Below are 23758 nucleotides of genomic sequence, written 5' to 3' on the forward strand. Positions count from 1 at the left end.
TGACCTCAAATATCTACCAAAATTTTGACCATCAATTCAAAAGGTTTTGGTTGGTCAAATTGTAAAGGAAAATTTTCATTTTTTTAAATCTAAGCCTGTGTTGGTTGAAATTTCAACCAACACGGGCTTAACTTTGAAATGAAAAATCATTTTTGATTTGATTGTTGGAGCGGGCCAAGGAGCTAGTGTAAGGGTTTTCTTAATTTGGCATTTCATTCACATTGTTTTCTTCTGCATTTTTTACTTGTGCCCCCCAACTTCTCCCTTTTTCTCACTATTGGGGTAGTGGCATGCATATCACTAGAAGCATTCCTTCATCTTTAAATCAAGCAAAATGAAAAGTTACAAACTAGAGTTTTAGGGGTTTTACTAGATCTCTTCCATTTCTAGATGATAAGATGAGAGATCGCATCTCATATTTTTTGAAAGCTTTGAAACTTCATATATGCATTGTAAGCTTAAGGATAGATGCAAGTTGTAGAGTTTTGTATCTCTTAAATTTGAAGTTTGGTACCAGGTGCAAGCCAAGTACTGTGCCATTTTCCTTGACTACTATTTACTGATTTTTTAAAACAATATTATACTAAATTTAAGGAGACTATTAAAAAAAATGTGGAAGTAGTTACAACTCTAAATAATGTGAAAGTTAGCAAGCCAACAATGAGCATAAAATAAAATTAATTAAAAGATGCTTGATTTTTTCCCATGACCTTCCCAAATGTGGAATGGCAAACCATGTTGGGGAGGAAACTCAAACACATGGCAAAGATAGAAAATAGCCATTGGAACTATAATACAGGATTAGTTGCTACTAGAGCAAATAGGATACTGTTAATTATTCCTCGTATGCAACAAGAGCTAACAAGATCCTTCTGGGACAACTATGGAAGACAAATACAAACTACTATCAAAATGTAGCAGCCCATCACAAAGGAAATACTAGTTGTTCAAAAGTTACATCATAATAATGGCCTTTAAAATAGCAACCCTAGTTCAATGGGTAGCTCCATCCATACACTATTCTTTGCAATATTAAAAAGATTAGCAATCTAAAACCCTATCCATGGTGGTAGCATTTCAAAAGCAATTAACTGGCATTAAAAGAGGAAACCCCTCAGAAGTCCCCTTAGAAAGTTCCAAAGAGGAGATTACATTGCATTTATCATCCACATTATTGTTATATAATCTAGATGAATCCCTCTAAAAAGCATGTGATATGTACCAAATGGAGTAGGAAAGGGCAATCAATAGATGGTATTGTGAAATGGTGGAAACATGTGTTCCCAAGCTAGGTAAGTATCACTCTACTCTTGCAGGTAATTTTTAATAATAGATTGCAAGGAACCAATGAAAAATAAATTTCTAAGTGGAAAACCAATGTTTTTTGAAGGTGACAGCTTCCTATTTTTAGACTGGCAATCCAATTTTAATACTAAAGCATTCAAAACAAGTAAATCTCCAAAATGAGTTACAATAGCATATTTGCTCATAGAACTATTATCCAAGAAGCCAGATTTGTCCCCTATTGCCCAGATTTGAGTCTAGGTTCACACAAGTCTGAATGTGCATCCAGGTTCATTGCAAGTTTGAGCAGGGTCCTTAGTTTGGATTGCAGGTTCACGCGAGTCCTTGCTAGAGTGAACCTGGGTGAACCCATAGCAAACCCAAGAGGACCCAAGATAGTAGAGTCCAAAATGTGGCTAAAAGATGAGAGAAAACTTCACTAGGTGCCCTTTTAAGTTTGAGAACATGTGGCTGAGAGATGAGAGTTTCATCAAAATAGAAGAACAATGCTGGAAAGGATAAAAGTTGGTGGGATCCAAGATTTTTTGTTTTAAATCAAAACTAAAACCTATGAAGAAAAAGATGCTCATCTAAAATTAAGAATAGTTTGGCAAATATTTTTGAATTAAAAGAATAGATTGAAGAAGACATAGAGAAGTCAAACAATGAGGTAATAAAGAAAGGTATGGATCAGACTAAGTAGCTAAAAGAAAAATTAACTCTGAAACAGATATGAAGACATATTAGCCATATAAGAATTTTTTTAGACACAAATATCTAGAGAACCTTGGCTAGAGGAAGGAAAAAAAGAAGGAACATGAATTGAATCAATAAGACAAGCCTTTAGAGATAACCAAAGAGATGGTGTATTATTACCAAAATATATTGAATGGGGAAGGGTCAGATCTAGAAGCCAAAAAGGACATGTTATCAAATATCCCCAAGGTAAAAATAGTAGAACAAAACAAGATGCTCAAATACAAATTCATAAAATTAGAAAAAGAAAAAGTATTGAATCTAGTGAATCAATTACATCCAGAAAAAGCTCCAGGCTCCCAATGGTTTTCTAGAATTCTTCTTTCAAAATCTTGGAATTTCTAGGGGATGAACTAGTAGAAGTGATAGAAAATATGAAAAATTTAGGGAGAATTCTAACAGAGATCAATAATACATTTATCACCTTAATCCCCAAAAAAGAGAAATCTAAACAACTTGATGACTTAATACCAATCTCTTTATGGAACACTATAAAATAAGATTCACTAAAGCCCCAGCCAATAGAATTGAGAAAATTCTCGCAGAAAAAATTTCTTGTGAACAGACAAGATTTGTCCTTGAAAGATCCATCTTTGATGGAGCAATAATAGCACATGAAGTAATCTACACCATTCAAATAAAATTAGAAGCCTAGTATATTAATAAAATTAAACATTACAAAAGCCTGTGCTAAAGTAGAATGGCACTTCCTTTGTGAATGCTTAGAATTTTGGCTTTTCAAAACAATGGCTAAACCTTAGTTATAAATGAAATACTAGCCCAAGAGGTTAAGTTTTGATTAAGGGATCATTAGAAAGCCACTTTGATATATCTAGAGGATTAAGGCAATGTGATCCAGTTTCACCCCTTTTATTCATCATAATGGTAGAAGCACTAGGAAAATCTTAAGCTAGAGCTTAGAAAAGAAATCAAATTAAGGGGATAAAAGTGACGAAGGAAATGACACCCGTTACTCATTAGCAATTCACTGATGACACAATGGTGTTCAGGGAAAGAGGGGTATAGGATGCAAAAGAGCTCAAAAATATGTTAAACAAGTACTCAAGTCTCATGGCAATGGGTTAGTCCTAAAAATTAGAAGTTCTCTTTTTCAATTCAAAACCCAAAATAGAAAACATAAGTGATATTAAATATTCTAAACAATAGAAAAAGATAAATTCCTTGTAAATATCTAGACCTCTCTCTAGATAAAGGAAACTGATAAAAATATTTATGAGACCAAATATTGTCCAAATTGGCCAAATATAAACAATAGTTGGATGAGCACCAATGCTAAAAACAATTCTTTCAACGATATCGATTTACCAAATGTCATGTATTTCCCTCCCCTCTAAAGTGAATGTGGAGATAGAACAAAATTTATTGATCTATCATGCATTACACCTCTCATGCATAAATATACATTCTCATAATAAAAGCAAAAACAAAATGACCAATTGTATGTTTCATCATGGAAGAGTGTCCAAATAAATATTGTATTTAGTGCATAAGTGTAATAGAAATATTTTAAAAATTAAAATTACTCTACGACATTCTTCATTGTTCCTATTTATAATTTAACCAAGCAGACTTTTAAGAATCCTAAGTACCACAATAAATTGGACTACATTTTTTTGAACAAGTGCTAAATGAATAGCTGAAGTAAACCTGCAAAGTAGAAAAAGAGGAGATATTTGCACAATGATCCAATATGAAAGATATAGGTAAGGCAAGTCTTAACTATATATTATCCTTTATCAAAACAAAATTATGCAATTCAAGATGCCCTGATGACTATTGGTACTAACTCCATAGTAAAGAGAAGAAAAATGTTTATTGTTCAAACTATCTACAAATAGAACAACATGTTTTTCCATAGTATAGGTACATATGACATTAAATATGTTTGAATTCTCAAGGTTCAATTGATAACCTTCAATCACATCATCATAAGATGAATCCACAATTGAGGATATGACTTTTTTATTTCTTGATTTTGCAAAAATGGATGAAAACAAAAAAACTTGTGTGAAGGAAACATACCGAGTTTCTATTTCTATTGCAAGTTCAAATAAATTATAAAACCTAGCCTGTTTGTATGCTTGGCCTTCACTACTATTCAATTTCAATATAATTGACCTTGCAAATTCCTAGAAGAGTGGTCTTAAAGAAGAGTAGAAGACAAAATGCATGAAATTACAGTGTTATGGTGATACATTATGTTTTGCCAATTACATTGTTTGGTTAAATTGTTATGTTTTTATTGGTTCTTCTGCTAAAAGGTAACAATATTTCTAGGAAAATTTTAACTTTCTATTGAAAATATATCCATACTACTCTCTTTTTATTTGTAAATTTAATGGATAATTATCACAAATTGATGGAAATTCTTTTGTAATCAGCACCGAGACATTTGACAATTTAAAGGCTGCCATGATACTACTAGTCAATGTCAAGAGTTTGTTAATAAATTCTCATCCCTATCATAGGATATACCTGTTGACATGCAGTTGAATGACATTATAAATTTTATCTTTTTGCATGTAAGAGATTTTGACTATAAATGCCTTCCTACTAAAGCAATTGAAAGAGCTTTGACCATGCTTTGACTAATAGGGGTGATTGGGAAACTGAGCATTAAGATTTTCTAGACTAAACTTGGTTGGGACCCAATAATTATTGCTTTGGAAGATGTATTCATATGCACTTGAAAAAGAAGTGATTCAGAGGCATTTTTTGATAGATTTTGCATTGTAACTTTGTGAAAGTATTGATACATTTGGAATAATTTGCTTGTATGGAAGTGTAGATGTAATAGTGCTACAATATCCTAGATACAAATCTGTAGTAACTACCAATGATCCTGCTAGGTTAAAGACTAGGAATATGTCAGATTCTCATAATGTTTCTCAATTACATTTGTGATTTTTGGAATGATGATAGTGGGGTATAGAGGTTGTAGAGGTTAGAGAATGGGCTAGAAAGAGAGAAAATCTTGTAATAGTAGACCTTGCAAAGTTGTCAAGACGTGTTTGTGGTAATTATTACTTTGTTCTATTGGCCATTCCTTTAAAAAAGGGCTAGTGTGCTTGACAAAAGCTATTGAGGTTCCCATAATGCATTTTATTTTCTATGAGAAAAACTATTTTCATTGAATTAGCCATTTTTATGGAAAATGAGAATGACTCTACAACTTATTGACTTTTAACATTCTTCTTAGTGAGGATAAATTGTGGTTGATTCATAGCTCCAAAAGGTAGTGAAGTTATTAAATTAATTCTATGAAGGTATTGGGTTAATAATACAGGTGATAATACATAATGTTCTAATACCTATTTTACTTTTGAGAAGATCTTTAATTTTTTTGTTTGATTGTATCAAATAATCAAGTTGGTCGATCTTTCATTTCCCAACATTCAGTAAAGGTGAGTTTAGGAATTATGCTTATTCATTTTTGACAATTTCCATATAGTATGTGAGTAAAAATAATTTCTGGTCAACATTGCTTTAGTTTTGAGACACCACTTATTTCTTGGAACATTTTGTGCTATATAAATATTTGATTGTCTTCAAGGTTTATTGCTGATTTATGTTTATGCATCTTGGTTAGATTATTGACAACATTCCAGTAACAATCAAGAATGTTCACATTCGATATGTCGATCAAGATCCTGCTTCTAAGGCAACCCATGTTTATATGCTAATGATTGCATTATGTTTTTCATGGATTGATTATTAAGTGTCCTTTCTTATTAAGTGTCCTTTGGAGGGTGCTTGCATAGAATGTATTGAAACTCAGATACAAAAAAGCTTTTGATCACTTTGGAATGGTATTTTGTGACATTCCCTAGTAGAAAATTCTAATTCCCAATGAATAATCGTATGTCACTATGCTTTTAAATCAAATTAAGGAACAATCATTGATTCATAATACATATGTCCTAATTCATTACTCTCTCCTAGTCATTAACCTTAAGAATGATGATAGATTTACTATGTCAAGGGGACATGAAATAGCCTACAAGCAGGTTCCCTCAAGGCTCTTACCTTCATATATTAGTTGATGATATACTGAAACCATTGTTTTTCTCTTTCCTTTGAATGTGATTTGTGATGGATACTTTGTAGGTGGCTTTAGACTTTATGCAAAAAGGCTCAATTATGGAGAAGATAGATATAATTAATGGTGCTTTGGAATCCCCTGGACTAGGTGTTCTTGATGGTTTTTTTGCAAGTTTCTCTATGATCATTGTTAGTGAGGTAGTATTCTTTTTTTGAACATTTTTCTTTAAAATTGAATTCACTAGGATCATTGCACCATAATTGCTTCTTGCTGAATGACTTTTAAGACTTCTAGTATGTTGATTACATATTTTTTTCCCTACAAGATTGGAGATGAGACTTTCATTATTGTTGCACTCATGGAAATGTGTCATCCAAAGTCCATTGTCTTGTCTAGTGCTCTTAGTGCACTTGTTGTTATGACTATAAGTAAGGTAGTTACTCTAGTATTGTATATTTCTGGCTTTAGTTTTGGAATACAATGTTCTTAATGGAAGTGATTTTGGTAAAGACATCTTTGTCTCATTCATATGGGGTTGGGCTTGAGCAAATTCTGAATTGATTCAATTTTTATGATGTTGTGAGTGAAGGTGCTATCAACAGGATTAGGGTGAATAGTTCCAAATTTGATCTCGAGGAAGCACACAAATAGTGTTGTTACAGGTAGGGAAGTGTACATACTATTCTGATGAGATACTATTCAAATTTCTTTTTGCATAGAGCTTTTTTAATATTTAATCATATTAGAATCTCTTAGTGCCCTGAATTACAACCTCACCATGTCCAAAGATCTGTGATACTTAGTTCTCTATTATTTGTTTGATTGAATACTATGTGTTCCTTACTTATTTGATATTTCCTTTAGAAAGCTTAAGACACCTATGTCCTATGGTATTCATCATTTTCCATTTGAATGCAGTGGGTGTTAGAGGATCACAAATATAATCATAGAGTAAACATTTTCCATCAAATTCCAGTAATGAAACTAGAATTAGAAACTGGTCAGACGTAAACTGCGACAGTGGCGTGCACATGCGCGCGCGCGCGCGCACACACACACACACACACACAATATATATATATATATATATATATATATATATATATATATATCTGTGTGTGTGTGTGTGTGTGTGTGTGTGTGTGTGTGTATATATATATAATGGAAATGATGATAATAAAATAAATAAATTATAATCTACAATATATAATAATGGTGAGTAAAAATGATAAATATGTATTACTATTATATAAATTTCCTACCAAAAACATTGTACAAGATGATGTGCATGCACTTGAAGCTCTATGGATCTATGGAACACTCCAAGCTATCTAGATTTTTTTTTTCTACACCTTATATGTAAAGAAGTTTGTGCACTAAGTATTCATTTGTTTATATTTTGAGCATTCCACTAGTCTTTCCTGAGTATTCTTTTCTCTTTGCTATTCCACATCATATCTAGCTCCATGCACCAATATTACACACTTTCAAAAGCAACTATATTATCATATTGATTAAAGATTTATTTATGAATATTATCATTAGCAGAGGGCACCTTAGAAATATCGGGCCTCTTTGAGGAACACATCCCATAATAGGAGATGGCATTTCCTTGGCATATTGGCCTTCTAAGGATCCCCTCCTCTTAGAAATGAGAAGATTTAGGGATCATGTATCCCTATGGAACACTGCTATTAAGGTTACCTAAATTGGTAAAATTGCAAGGAATTTTAGTAGCTACCAGTAGTATTCCTATAAATATTAAGGCTAGGTATATCTAAGATGAGGAATTATGAGTGTTGGTTATGGGAGAGTCAATAACCTCTACCCAAATAGAAACTAAATCAAACTAGAAATGTTTTTACTCTATTATCTCCAACTCTTAATCTCATCAGTTCTAGGTTCACAATTTAAGAGACACCAATGGGCCATAACAATAGAATTCAAGAAAGTACAAAATATTTAAGTAATCAAAGTTTAAAATAAATTAAATATGAATGAGAAACAACATAACATAAAGATTTGGTGCATATACCTTAAGCTTACTTAATGTGGACATAAAAATGTTGAATTAAGTATACATATACTATTTAGTATTTACAATTGATATTTTCATATCAATCTAAAGTTCAATGCATCCACTTATATCAAGATAACTACTCAAAGATATCAGGCACCTCATCTTAATAGTTTCTTCATCACATAAGTATGCACCAGCAACAATTGTATCCCTTATATGATTCTCAATGGAATCAAAAGGATCCAGAATAACACTAATACCACCTTGTGCATAATGACTACCACAAACCCATGTTTTGCAACTTCAAGAGCATACCTAAGACTAGCCAGTGCACTACCAATGATAGAAAAGTCAAAATATTTGACAGGATTGCCCCTTGACACAAAAACTTGATTTGACTTTGAATGATTTTTCACTCCATGATCAAGTGAGGCATCTATTCTTCTAGTATATCAATGGTTCATTCAAGTTCCTTGAGTCCATGAGTAAAAGTTGCAAGACATGTAGAAAAATATATTGATCACAAATTTAATTTTTTTTTATCATTGTATAGTTTTTTTTTATAATTATAATAGTATTATATCATCCAAGTAATAAAAGTGTAGCCAAATTTATACATATAAACTGATAAAACCTCTAAGAATCATACATGCTATATTTTAAATTCAGCTTAAGCTATGCCATTGTACTTCTCAATAGAGTGGTTAAACTTGATATCTTGTGGACCCCACTAAAAGAATTCAAAAAGCAAAGAAACTTTTCTAAATCAGATATTAATAATCAGAGCAATTTTCCCCTACCACCAAATCATCCTAGCTAACTATACAAACCTTTAAGAAGCGATTTCACTTTCTTTTTGCCTATAGAAATATTGCAATAAAGTTGTGTATACAAATATAAAGCATATGTAGTTGGTACCTCATAGCTTATTGTGTTTTAGTTGTGTTTCACAAACCATCAAGATGACTTAGTTAGAGCACTTGTCTGTAGGATTCTAATGCTCCTTTATGTTTACATAAAATTAGTTAGGTTTAATTGAATTTGATATATTTTCACATATGCTTGGTTAGAAATTTTGTATGGGTTATTGTTGCCTATAATACTATTGCAAATCTATTTTTTTGCCTATGAACTTGTACTAATATAGGACTACCCTGTACTTGTAAGAGGCATCTAATCATTACTACAAAGGAAAAATACAAAGTCTTCTACCATTAGAATAAAGAGTGATAAAATGAAGGTTCAAAAGAACATTTGCACTACCTTAGTCCCTAAAAAATTTCTCCAAACATGTGATTTCCAATGGTACAACAATGTTTGATATCATCTTTAACAATAGGAAGATGGCTTCTCTAAGCTATCATGAGTGGTCACTCATAGAATGTTCCATCTCTAATGGGCCTAGTTCCTTATTATCTATGCATCCTAACATCATATTTGACATTAACCCATATCTCATTTAGTATTTGAGTTAGTGTCTATAACCCATATCTCATGGGTTCATTCCAATGCTCTTTCCATTCCTAATTCTTTGCTATTTTGCAAATCTCTCCATGTTGATTGCATTGTACCTAGGGCATGAACTAATTGCCGAGCCAGTCAAATAATCTACCTCAAGATGTTAAACAAGTTTTGTGATGTTTGAATAGTTCTTCATTTTCTTTGTAGGCATTTGGAAATCTTCCTATAAAGCATTATATAACAAAATATAGTATCTTGTAGTTCTAAAAGAGCTCACCACATTCAATTCCAGTTGTGCATGGTTGGTGTTGATTACAATCTGCAGGTGACTTTGACAAAATGGATCTTCTCTATTGTGGTCACATGGCTGAATGGAAAGAGACATTGCAGTTCTACCCTCCTCTACCCCCTTAAAGGAAATCTCTTACAAAGGAATATTAAATTAGTAAAAAATTAGGCAAGATGACTTTTTTGCATCCTTTCTTGTCTTCATTATCAGGTTCAAAGTGCTATTTTGTTTATCATACAAGCATGTTGTTGTAAAAATTGGTGTCAGAGCTTATGGAAAGGTGGAAAATTTGAAGTGAACGATTAGAAGAACATCACCATGGTCAAAAACTATGAAAAAGAAGTGGAAGATCATATACAATGTAATTTCAAAGACAAACCTTATAGAAGAAAGTTTAAAAAGAAGCAAAATTCTGGCAAAGATGAGGAATTCATTTTTCTAGCTCAACAAATCTTAATTTTAAATTAATAAATTGAGCATCTTGACAAATTCTATAACATTTGTTGATACTAGTAGCCAAAAGAACCCTAAATGAAAATGTGATGACCCATTAGAAATATTTCGTCAACAAGAGATAATTGTAGAAAGTTGTGATGCAAGCACTTTTCTTTTTCTGTATTCTATTTCATTACAATGGAAAATTGAAATTCATAATTAGAAAAAGAAGTCAATACTAAATAATGGAGGAAGAACTTGAAATTAGAGTAAATATTGTTGTGTGCATTTGCAAAGTGAATATTGTTGCGCACTTCAGCTATGAGTTATTTCTTCAACCTATGTATGTAATAGTGTTGTTACTGTAGCTTGTAGTGACTTCCATAGTTGGTCTAATTCATAAGTTTTGCACACATGTCGGATTTGTCAAGTTTGTCTTTTTGCCAAATTGTGCAAGAAATTCAAGATTGCTAGCCTTAGTTTGCATTATCTTCTTTCTTCTTCATGTTGTACTATATAATCTTATGCTTAGATTAGGATTAGTTAATTACAATTTTGTTTCAATTTTATGATTTTTCGTGTTAGGTTTTCAAAGAAACAAAATGATGACTGTTGTTTAATTTGAGTACAAAAAATGATTCTTTTGTTTATCATGAATCTTAATCATGCTAAGTTAATGGATTTGTCTTTTTTTTTTAGAAATATACAGTTTAGTTTATTCATTGTGGAAAGAAGTTCGTTCGGATCAAAATCTACAAAATTTTTCTTGTTTAAATACAACTCTGTATACTTTTGGATGACACAGCCCTACTTTGTTATTCAAGCATCATATAAAATTGCAAACTTTCATAGCTCTATGCATTTAAAACCTTTTTAGGGTAACTTTGGATGTCCAACTTGGTATGTCAAAATGTGCAACAGGATATAAAATAGATCTGGAAACAAATTCTAGGCACATCAACTTAGGTCCACTGCGAGACTTCTCACTATGTCTCAAATCTGTGATACCATAGACACTTTGCTTCAATACTTGGTCACTTAGATCCAAGCATATCAATATGCAGCCAACAAAGGATCCTATGTGTAGGTACACATTGGAAATCCATAACAATAGATGAGTCATTCAATTTATGATCCTCAAACCAACAAAGACTATCCTCATCTAGGAATTAGTGAAGCACTTCAGTGACCTATAGGATTTAAATTTTTTATCTTATGTTCTTATTAAACATAGGTTATAAAAAATTTAAAAAAATTGTTGGTGAATGCCCATTTTCTCAAATGACATGTAGATTAGCTTGCACTTTTATTGCTGGCAATGGTATCTCTCTCTACATCCTAAGATTGGTGTTTTATTTTTGAAATTATTTTTACAATACTGATACAAATTTCTTACATGGAGGGTTTTGTGAAAACAATAGTCTTGATTTGGATGGATCAATAGTTTATGCCAAGCTTTTCATCTAGAGAGCGTTCAATTTTAGAAGTAGATGCTTGTGTTATGATGTGTAACAACCTAGATCTGATCATGGAAAGTGACACAATATTTTTAATTGATTTAAAAATGCTATTCATATAGGTAGGATTTTCATATTTATATTATTTTGTAGGTGAAGAAGATGAAAGGGTTGAAGCAGAAGAAGGCTCACCTGATGGAAATCTAAGTAAATGGTGGAACAATCCCAAAAAAAGTAGATTATGCATACAACTTTTTTGAGAAGGTACCCATTGATGCTCTTTTCTAGATATATGAAATAATTAATTTCATTAGTGTTACAAAGGGAAAATAAAATGAAGGTGTTGTAACTAGGTGCGGTGTAACAAGGTTGCCTTGTAAACACACAGAGGTTTGCAAAAGGTTGCCTTTATTGGTGCTTGGCATCTAGCTAGAGTTTCCTTTATTATTGTCAGGGCTAGGCAAAATGGATACCAGCATCATATTGAAATGAATAAGAAGATCTATAAGATTGGCAAGTGAGACCAGGAATCTCACACTACAGTCACTGATTTTGACTAGACTGAGAAGGATATCACTCCAATAGGTGGATTCCCTCACTATGATATTGTGAAGGATGATTATATCATGATCAAAGGATGTTTTACTAGTTCCAATAAGTGAGTTGTGACTTCGAGTTAAGGTATTATCCACAACTGGTTAAGGTATTTGTGTGTATAAGTAACCAAGAATAGTTTTAGGGTAGCCTAATTTATAGCAATATAGGATCCATCCACAACTAGTTAAGATATTTGTGTGTATAAGTAATCAAGAATAGGTTGAGGGTAGTCTTTACAAGATAGCCTAAATGATCTTATTAATTTATTATGTTTTCTATAATGATTTGGCTTTATAATATTAAATATTTTGTAGTTGTAATGTGTGTGCACTATTATTATCTAAAAATTTGTTTTCCATGTTGAAGCATTCTTCACTATTAAATCACTTATTCTAAACTTACAATCCCATGGGAACTCTGATATAGGATAAATGATTTTTGCATTGATGGAGGAATGGCTGCAAAAACTTTTGAACCCAATTTTGCATTGTTTAAAAATCATGTCACAAATATACTAGGTGTTCAGTTACCAGAATTTGAGGTAAGTGAGCTGATATTCACCTATTTTTAATTATTTTTAATTTTTCTTGACTATCAATTGTTTGTCTCTATCCATGAAGTGATTTCTATTGAGACCATACAAGTTACCATCATAATCTTTTGATTTTCTGTTGTCCTCAATTAAACATGAAGTTGGGAAAGAAGCCTATGGCTTAGTATTGTTCATTTGGATGTCTTGGTTATCATTTGCTGAAATGTATTCTTCACAAGTGGGGATTTTTCTCCTCAAGTCATGTTCTCAAGTCTCTATAATATTAATAATAAAAGTAGAGATTTGGTGGTTTTAATGTTTTTAATTGTGTTTCATTTCACTAGTAGTTTAAGCATTTGTTAATGGCAGCTATTGGCATAAAAGGTATTGGAGGCATTCTTTTCATCATTGGAAGCATTCTAGCAACTTATTTTCTAGTTTGTCTTTCTTTTAGTGTGCCTCAACTAGATTCTAACTATGGATCAATTCCTACATTTTTTTCCAGACATTATGTTGAGTAGTATTTCTTTTTGACTTTCTTGCAGCTCATTTACTTAGTAGTAGTGACACCAATTATTTATGACTTCTACAACTATGACATGGCTTCATCTAACTATGTAACTGATTTCATTGAGTTCTTGAAGGTATGTACTTTTAAAATCACATGTTTCTAATCTTTAATTTAATGCATAATTTCATATGCAGTTTGTCTTAATGAGATGCAATTTGGATATGAGTTGTTTGTAATGAAGTTTATATTTTTGCAAATCACGCGTTGCTATGCAAAAATAATTTATTTTGATAATTTTGATTATGGGATTTTTCGTGGTGCTGCTAGTTATTTGTGGCATCTCTAGGATTTTCTATTATTTATGCTTTCTACTAATTTCTCCTTGTTCATGCCAATTGAAAATCATTTCTACCCTTAGATTTTTTATTAAAGTTTATCTAATTTTTCTTGTGCTTGACTATGGAATAGGGTGTTCTTTCAGATGGTAAATTAATAGTAGTGAAGCAACTATCATCTAAATCTAAGCAAGAAAAATGCGAGTTTATAAATGAAGTAGCTATAATATCTGTAGTGCAACATAAGAACCTTGTTAAATTGCATGGATGCTGTGTAGAAGGAGATCATCATATTTTCATCTATGAATGTCTGGAAAATAACAACCTTAATGCACAAGCTTTATTTGGTAACAATATACAATCACCCCACTTACCTTGAGTTGTAAGCATTATTTTGTATCCACTCACATAGTATCAATGCAAATTAGAAGGCAATCAAAGATCTAACATCCACCTAGACTAGCCTACTCGGCTCAATATCTACATCAGAACTGCATGTGGGCTTCCTTATCTTCATGAGGAATCTAGTGCCTAAATAGTGCATTGAGACATCAAAGAATGTAATATCCTATTGGATAATTGTTTGAGCCCCAAGATAGTAGATTTTGTGTCATTGGATCTCAAGCTAGTCAAAGATGCTATCTTTGGGTTCTCTTTCAATCACCATGACTTTGCTTTATTGCTACACTTTTATCATTGCGCATTTGAAAGTAAATATTTTGCTAATAAAACTACAGCCAAGGAACAATTTGTAGTGGTTGAAATACCCTTTTATTACCTCTTAATCAATTCTTCAAAGGACTAAACAATCTATCTTAAGAAAACTACTAATAAAAACTTCAAATGATTGTGAATGAAATCTGAATACAAAGACAATAGACCATGGTTATCTCAAAGTCGAGTCCTGCTAATGGACCAAAAAAATGTGGTTTTGTATTTTGATTCTCTTATCATCAGTTATTGTGATTTATTTGTAACATTATGGATTGTGGAATCTTGAAGTGTCTGAGTATTCATTTTCCCAAAATACTACTCAAAATACATCCACATCCTTGCAAATGTGAAATTCTCCATGAGATTGTTCCAGTATCATAGACACACTTTTCTTCTTTGTTCCATGCTATATCAAGCAATTGTTTCTTATCCAAGCCATTTAATTTGCAACCTTTTAAATCTCTACAAAGATAAACTTGGAGCAAGAGATTTTTTCTTCTCAAAGGTGTCTTCTGATTGTAAAGCGTCCATTCCATTATCTGTTGAACTAGATATGTCTTGTTCATTGAACAGATAATGGAATGGATGCTTTACAGTTAGAGGACACCTTTGAAAAGAATTTTTTTTTTGCTCCAACTTTATCTTTGTAGAGATTTAAAAGATTGCAAATTAAATGCCTTGGATAAGAAGCAATTGCTTGATACAGCATAAAAAAGAAAATTCGACCAAACATTGGTGGAAATTTTGATCAATGCTTGTTAGTTTTCTACGTAACATTTTTCAAAATTTCCACCAACTAAAAAAAATTTTGACCAACCATTGGTGGAAATTTCCACCAATGCTAAAAAAATTTGACCAAACATTGGTGGAAATTTTGACCAATACTTGTTAGATTTCTACCAAGCATTGGTCAAAATTTCCACCAATCAAAAAAAAATTGATGAATGGATTGGTCGCAATTTTGACAAATGGATTGGTCAAAATTTCGACCAACATTAACAAATCAGGAACACCAAAAATTAAATTTTTTTGACAACTATATTGGTCAAAATTTTGACAAGAAAAACTTCGACGAACATCTTGGTCAAAATTTGGACCAACTTGGGTGGAAATTTTGACCAAAATTTGTTGAAAATTGAGTTCAAATTTACTAGTGTAGTTACTTTGAATGATAAAAACTGGAAGGTTTCAAAAGGTGTGAAAGTAGGCACCTTATATCTTTGTACAGGTCATATTGTTCCTTCTACTTTAATTGTTCTAGAGAAAAATGAATGTTCAGGAATAGTTGCTGTCGTTGAGCAGGGATAAAAATTAGCTGCTATAAATTCTGATACAATGATATGGCACAACATACTTGGGCACATGAGTGAGTAATGTATGAAAGTAATTCATTAAAAGAAATTTTTTCTAGGTCTAAAATGTGTTAATATGGATTTCTGTGAAAGTTGTGTGAATGGAAAACAAAAGAGACTGAGTTTTGTGAAGACTGGGAAGGAAAACAAAAAGGAGAAATTAGAGCTTGTGCATACTTATGTATGGGGACCAGCTCAGGTATCTTCCCTTGGTGGCTCTCATTATCATGTTATATTTATTGATGATGCAACTACAAAAGTATGGGTTTATTTCCTTAGAAAAATATGATATATTTCAAACTTTTAAGAAATGAAAGTACTTGGTTGAAAATAAGCCTGGTAAGAAATTAAAATGTCTCAGATCTAATAATGGTGGTGAGTATTGTAGTCATGAATTTGATTATTATTGCTCCACTAATGGTATTCATAGATAGAAAACTATTCCAAGGACTCCACCAAAAAATGGAGTGGTTGAATGCATGAACATGACTATAATGGAACGTGCAAGGAGCATGAGGTTGCATGTTGGGCTGCCCTTACACATGTGGGCAGAGGCTATCAATACTATTGTACATTTGATTAATAGAGGTCCCTCTACTCCTTTGGGCTATGGTACTCTAGAGGAAGCATAGATTGGTAAGAAGGTGAGTTATTCTTTTATCAAAACCTTTGGTTGTGAAGCATTTTCTCACATAGATTCTGAAAATAGAACCAAGATAGAAGCTAAGTCAAAGAAATATGTATTTTTTGGATATGGCATTAATGAATTTAGTTATAGGCTTTGGGACTTTGAAAATCAGAAAATTGTATGAAGTAGGGATATCATATTCAATGAGAAAGTGTTGTACAAAGATCTCTTGCAGCAACATGAGAAGAAAGAAGATGATTATGTAGTGTTGGATGATACTCCACAAGATGATGTTCCAGCCATTCCTCATGATGTGCAACAACCACAACCACAAATACCACACACACTAGTACATGTTAGATGGTCAAAAAGGAAAATTAGACCTCCAGAAAGATTTTCTCCCTCTTTGTATTCTATTTTATTAACAGATGCTGGTGAACCTGAATGTTATGATGAAGTGCAGGTGGATACTAAGATCCATTGGGAGTCTACAATGAAAAATAAAATGGACTCTTTGCTAAAGAATAAGACATGAGATTTATGCAAGTTGCTTGTAGGTAAAAAGGCTTTATAGAATAAGTGGGTTTATTTGTTGAAAGAAGAGGAAGGAGGTAAGAAAATATTTAAAGCTAGCTTAGTTGTAAAAGGATATGCATAGAAACAAGGAATCGATTTTGATGAGATATTTTCTCTTGTTGTTAAAATGAATTGTATCCATATTGTTTTAAGTATTGCGGCTACTGAAGATTTGCATTTAGAGAAACTTGATGTTTAAAAAGCCTTTCTTCATGGTGATTTGAATGAAGAGATATATATGGCTCAGCCATGGGGATTTGAGGTCAAAGGTAAGGAGAACTTAATGTGCAAATTGAAGAAAAGTTTATATGGCTTGAAGCAAGCACCTTGGCAATAGTATCTAAAATTTGACAGTTTTATGCATGACCATGGATACAATAGGTGTCATTCATATCACTATGTTTAATTTAAGAGGTTGGATGATGATAACTACATTATTTTATGTTTATATGTTGATGATATGCTTGTAGCTGGGTCTTACATGGATCACATTAAGGGGCCGAAATGCCAGTTAGCACATGTATTTGCTATGAAGGATTTTTGGGTAGCAAAACAAATCCTTGGTATGAAGATTTGCAAAGATAGGAAGAACATGAAATTGATGCTATCTCAAGCTGATTATGTTGAGAAGGTGTTGCAACATTTCTCTATGGATAATGCTAAAGTTGTCAACATACCTTTACCTAGTCATTTGAATTTGACTAAGGAGATGTGTCCCAAGACACAAGAAGAGGAGGATAAGATGTCCAAGGTGTTGGCATTAAGTTATTATTTCCATTAGTGACAACACTTATCTACATTAGTGTAGCCACCAAGAATTCTAGTGTTAACCGAGCTTCGTAGTTCACACCGAGCATTCTAGTGTTAACCGAGCTTTGCAGTTTACACCAAGTGTCTATAGTGTATACCGAGCATTCAGTGGTTACCTTGTAGGTTCATCACTTACCAAGCATTTATGAAGCTATTGAGTGAATGAGCAATCCAACAGTGTCTACTGAGTTTACAGTATTCACCGAGCTTCACAGCATTTACCGAGTGTTGAAAGTACAGTGTTTACCAAGTAACAAAAGTATAGTGTTTACTAAGTGAAATCAAGGTAAATGAAGGATCCAATTTTTACTGAGTGGCACTATATCTACTGAGTCTCCAATGGTTACTGAGTTCCAAGATACGTTGTGTGGTTAGTATGGACTGAGCCTCTACTTCTACCGAGTGCATGATGATGCCGAGTAATGTAGTGGATGCCAAGTATCATAAGGTCACCAAGTCAACTTGAAGAACATGAGTTTTCTACTATTTGACCAACTCAGTAATGTTTTGTTCACTTGTGTGTTAGCTGACCTTGCAATTGTAATTATTGGAATGTTATATATGTAATGTAATATATCATTTACAAAAGAAGAGATGTATGTGAAGGTATGGATATGAAAAGCTTTGAATGAAAATGAATCAGTAGAAGAGCAGAGTATTCAGCAAGGTCTACAAGGAGTAGTAAAGATTCATCAGTCACAAAAGGTGATCTATATTTTAAGGATCTAATCAAGTTGTAAGTAGATCCACTGTTTCATCCTAACAAGTGAATCAGTTTTGTAAATCCTTTAATAGGATAGACTTAATAGTCTTTGTATAAATCTCCTAATAGAGTGCATACTTCAATGTATATTTGTAAATCCTCTAACAAGGTGGACGTAGCAATCCTTTGTGCTCCTAATAGGGAAAATCACCAGAAGTGGTCAATGTAAGCCTTAACAGGCCAACTTCATACTGTAGTAATGAAGTTTTGTGGGTATCATCCCCACCCTAGTGTTACTTTCTATTTGGAAGGTTTATGGGTCACAAAATCACTATGTACATGTGTTACAAATGTTTTTTCTCTCACATATGTAGTAGATTAGATGAATGAATGGTGAATAGTATATATGATTAAAGTGTTGAATTACTTTAAAGTTTTTGAGGTTACTGATTCACCCCTCCCCTCTTAGTAACCTATCATATCTTGAATATTTCCAACAATTGGTATTAGAGCTTAGTTTGGTTCTCAGGACAAAGCTTGATAGCTTGAGCAAAGATCAAGGACAATGGAGATATTCAGACTTGACAAAGCTATTGAAAATGAAAAGCCAAATCTAGAAATGGCCAAGACTCAACTCAAAGAAGCTAAGGAGCATCTTTCTCAATCCCTAAAGAGAAGGAAGGAACTTCCAAGACAAATGAATGACCATGAGTATGTTGAAGAGAAGATTGAATACCTTTTACCATCAAGTAGCTCAAATGAAGCTAATGAGGCTATCAAGGAACTCCTAGCAAAGAAGGGCTCTCTGCAGAAAGAGGTAAGAAAGCTTAAAAGAGAACAAGAAATGCAATGAATAAGGCTATGTGAAGCTTTGGAATAGAGAAACAAAGAAAATGAAGACTTAGAGGAAAGAAATAATCAATTCCTTCAGCATGAAGATCTTGTAGATCAACTATCTAATGCAAATGAAGAAGTTATGAATCTGAGATCTGAGAATGAAAGCGTGAGGAATGATTTAATCACTAAAAGACAAATCAATGAAAGCTTACAAATGTTGGAGTAATGGAAAAGCTAAATTCAATGGTAAATGCTACAATTGCAGTCAACATGGTCATAAAGCTAATGAATGCAAGGAGAAACTAAAATTTGAAGGAAATTGTCACAAATGCAAGAAGCATGGTCACAAGGCATTCCAATGCAGATCCAAATCATTCAATCCAGCTGAACAACTTGTTAAAGCAATATTTGGATGGGACTACAATACCTAGTGTAGATGTCATTATTGTGGAGAATATGGACATATTGGTATAAACTATGCAAGACATCACCTACGGAAGAAGGACACTACTGTAAGATGTTATACATGCACTGAACTCAGTCATATAGCTAAAAAATGCATGAACATAGGAAGAGTCAAAGATGAAAAGAAAACTAAAGCTGATAACATTCAAAAATATATGAGGCAGTAGTGGATTCCAAAATCTACCAAGCACGATAGGTCAAATGATCGCAATGTCACTCAAGAAGTGGGTGACTCCACCATTTCCAATTAGATTCATAAAGGAGAATATGGAACTACATCTTCTAGTGATATCTCAAGCAGTTCCAAAATAAAAGAAAGAAAAATGATCAAATCAATATTCCAGATACACAAGGATCAAAGAAAGCGTATCTTTTGCCAAGTTGCATCTACTGAGGATAGTCGGTTGAAGACCTTATCTAGCTAGTTCGGGAGCAACAAAAGTTTTATTCAATCACCGAGTTGCAAGCTTCTACCGAACAAGTGAATGATAGCATGTCAAGCACTATGTCATCTCAGCTACCTTTGTACCAAACATTTATGGAAAATTTTTTGTCAAAAGGGTAGAATTTGATTTCATTTTTCACCATGATTACAGAGCTAAGAAATTTCCAATGATTCCAAGAAAATTCCAAAGCAATTTCAAGCGATTCTTAAGCAGAGACTTTTTTTAGAATTTTCTTACACCTACCGAGCAACAATGGCATCCAGGAGTAGCAGTAGCACCAAGGCAAAATGAGGTTTAGAAATGCTAGTTAAAGGTGTGGAGTGGAAGGCGTTGAATTTCAAACTAGTTCCAACAATTGCAGAATCACTCAACCCCAATGGAGCTCAATCAAAAACTCCACCAAAGGTACTTCTTATAAATGACATTCGTACTCACTTCAAATTTTTTGTTCAAGAGATTGGAAACCTAGAGATGGATAATGCCCTAGGAGAAATGAGTGTTGATGGTTCTTTGAAACCCAAGCATAAATATCTGGGGACAAAGGGTTAACCCACATTTTGCATATGCCAAGAAGTTTTCAAACTAAGTGGATCAAGTACATACTTAGTCATGTTCACAATGGCTAACTATGGTTAGAGCAGCCAGTGTTAATCACCAAAAAGATGATTCATAAGATTACTGGTCTCCCCATACTCAACAAAGAAAAAACCATCAAAACTCTAGGTCGAGAGGAGTTGCAGAAGAAAAACGTAGCTAAGTGGGATGGGAGAGGTTTAAGGGTTAGCACTATTTCTAACATTGAACTAAGGTTTGGCATTCACGTCATTGCCCACAAAATTTATAGCTCCAGTCGCCTGAACAGTGTGCCCTATGAGGCTGTGGATTTGGCTTTCAAAATTGTGAAAAAGAACCTTGAATTTGACCTATCAGAATTATTGTTGAAACAATTGAACAAAAACATGGACATCATAAGGACTTCAAAGAAGAATCCCTACAAATTTGGTTCCTTATTGACTTGTTTATTTTTCTATGTTCAAAAATCATTTCCATCAAAAGGAACTGTAGTGTGGAGAAAAGACATTCCTATTCTATATCAGATAAATGAGTTTGTAGTAGAAATGGGTGAAAACTTTGATAGCATCATGGACAATTATTTTGAAGATTTCATTGAAAGGATGAATAATAGGTTTAGAATTCCACCAAAACTTGTTGAAGATTAAAAAGATGATGTATGCTTTATGATTGATTGTGATAAAGTATACATTTAGGCAGTCAGGCCCCAAGTTGCATGGGAGAAACCTCTTCCTTATGAGGTTAATATTATGAAGCCAAGGATATCATTGAAGCACTAGTGAATGAGCTAGTAGATCCAAAGCAACTAATTTTTGGAATATATGATGAAGCAAAGGCCAGAATTGAGCTTGAAATCAAGCTACCCCAGGCCATAAGAAAAGGAAAAAGGAAGATAGCCAAGTTGAAAACTGAAACCAGCCCTCTTATGCTTACTGAAGGAAAAGGTGAAGACAAAGAAGAGGAGTAGGAACCAAAAGATAGAGAGGAAGAAACAGAGAAGGAGGTAGAGCCAGTCAAAAAAAAGGCAAGGTAATCATTACCAAGCCACCCAAAGCCTCCATAGTTGTTTTCAGTAGGCAAGAAAAAGGTAAGAAAAAAGGTGAAGTAGTGTTCAACAAGCCCCAATTGACCTTCCAAGATAGATTGAAATAGTTGGAAGAAGGAGCTAGCATCACAAATTTCAAGGCATAGAAATTTGAAACAAGGATAGATGCAGAGAAAATGCAAATTGAGGAACTAGTACTCAATAAGATAGGAAAATAGAAATACTCCCCAGACCAGCTTGCCCCTCAAATCTCCAAAGAACTGTTGGAGAGATTGCAACCTAGGTGGGAGTTAGCCACCCAAACGGCCAAAGATATATATGAGAAATCCTTAAAGAATCTTCTACCGAGTCTTACTAGACAAGACATCAAGGCAGCAATGAAGAACCATGAAGGTAAAATGATTATTAGATTTCACACATGTTTGATTTTAACTAAGGACATTGAGCATGTTGTAAGTGATGCAACAAACATGTGGAAGAACATCTATCATCTGCACAAGCCTAGTAATGACCCTATTGAAATCAAGGATGATGACAATAGTGACAGTGATCATTTTGCTAGCACTCCATCCATCACAGTTACTCTAGGAGAGCTGCATGCACTAATGGAAGAAAAAGAGGAAGAAGACAAGGAGGAAGAAGCACATGAAAAAGAAATAGATGAAGAAGATCCAGTAAAAATTATAGCAGAAGTTATTGCATCCCTTCCTCACTCTCCACCAAAGAAAGTTACATCTAGTTTGGAGATAACTTCTACGAGTGAGATTGTGAGCACAAAAGTAACATCAATTGCTCAATATTCACCAACCTCCTCCCAACTCCAGGTATCTAAAATAGATGTACCAAGCACTTCATCTACCAAGCTGTCTGTCACTTCTTCAGCCACCGAGTCAGCCTCCTTAACTCCTTCATCATTAGTGAGTGTAACAGTAAGTTCTACAATTTTGTTTTCATCAATTCTAGTAAGTTCTATAGTTTTGTTTCCATCAGCATCATCTGTCTCCACTTCTATTACAATTAGTTCAGACTCTACTATGGGTACTCTACTGAGTGTGATTCCATTTTTGGGAAGTGTTTTAGTTCTTGATCCAGATAGTACTTCTATTGGCATTCAATCCTTGAGTCCTATCCTAGTTCCTACTGCTAGCCCTTCTATCTCCACTATTGCCTCTATACCTAAGGTCAAACCAGTCACCACAAAAGTAAAAAAAAAGCATCCATTAAAACTTATGATCACTAGAAAAGAAATTGCAAAAGACATTGACTTAGACATAGAGATAGTGATTCCAAAGATTGACTATGACAATGCTACCATTGAAGAGATGAGGTTAGCTAGTCAACTCATAGAGATGCAAGCTAGGCAAAAATAGTTAAGATTAGAAAGGGATAAGGAATATAGAATAATTGAAAATGCCAAGAATATTATTACAGATGCTATAAATGTTGAAGTGGATTCTACTCAACACATTTTGATTCAGTTAGAAGAGGCTATACAGAAATTTAATAAAGATTCTTCCAAACAAAAGAAACTTACTGAGAAAGCTGAAAAGAAATTTGATAATAAGGTGCTAGAGAATATTGCTCAAAAGATAGCAATCAAGCAAGTTGAATTGTCAACATTTTTGGGAAATTTTGAAAATTCTTTTAATAATGTAGCATCACTTTTTGCCAAACTTTGTGATGTTTCTGATTTTACAAAAGAAATAAACGATAAGTTAAATAAGATTGACATTGATATACAATCAAGCACTTCAAAGCTAAAGGTAGACTCCTCCACAACCTTCCATCACACCAAAATTAGATATTTGGTAGATGTATACACAAAACTATTAAGAGAGGAAGCAATGATCTAGTCTACACTCATAGACG

General features: G+C 33.2%; 2 pseudogenes; one reads left to right on the forward strand and one right to left on the reverse strand.

The window, feature by feature from the left end:
* The window catches only part of LOC149541005 (uncharacterized), a 50565-nt pseudogene that overhangs the window by 2572 nt on the left and 24235 nt on the right, over positions 1–23758 (reverse strand).
* LOC149541006 (large ribosomal subunit protein uL3-like) lies at positions 6202–12427 on the forward strand (annotated as a pseudogene).

This window comes from Cupressus sempervirens, chromosome 9 (genome assembly GCF_028749045.1).
Source record: "Cupressus sempervirens isolate cs-2001-9-10 chromosome 9, ASM2874904v1, whole genome shotgun sequence".
Classification (NCBI taxonomy): domain Eukaryota; kingdom Viridiplantae; phylum Streptophyta; class Pinopsida; order Cupressales; family Cupressaceae; genus Cupressus; species Cupressus sempervirens.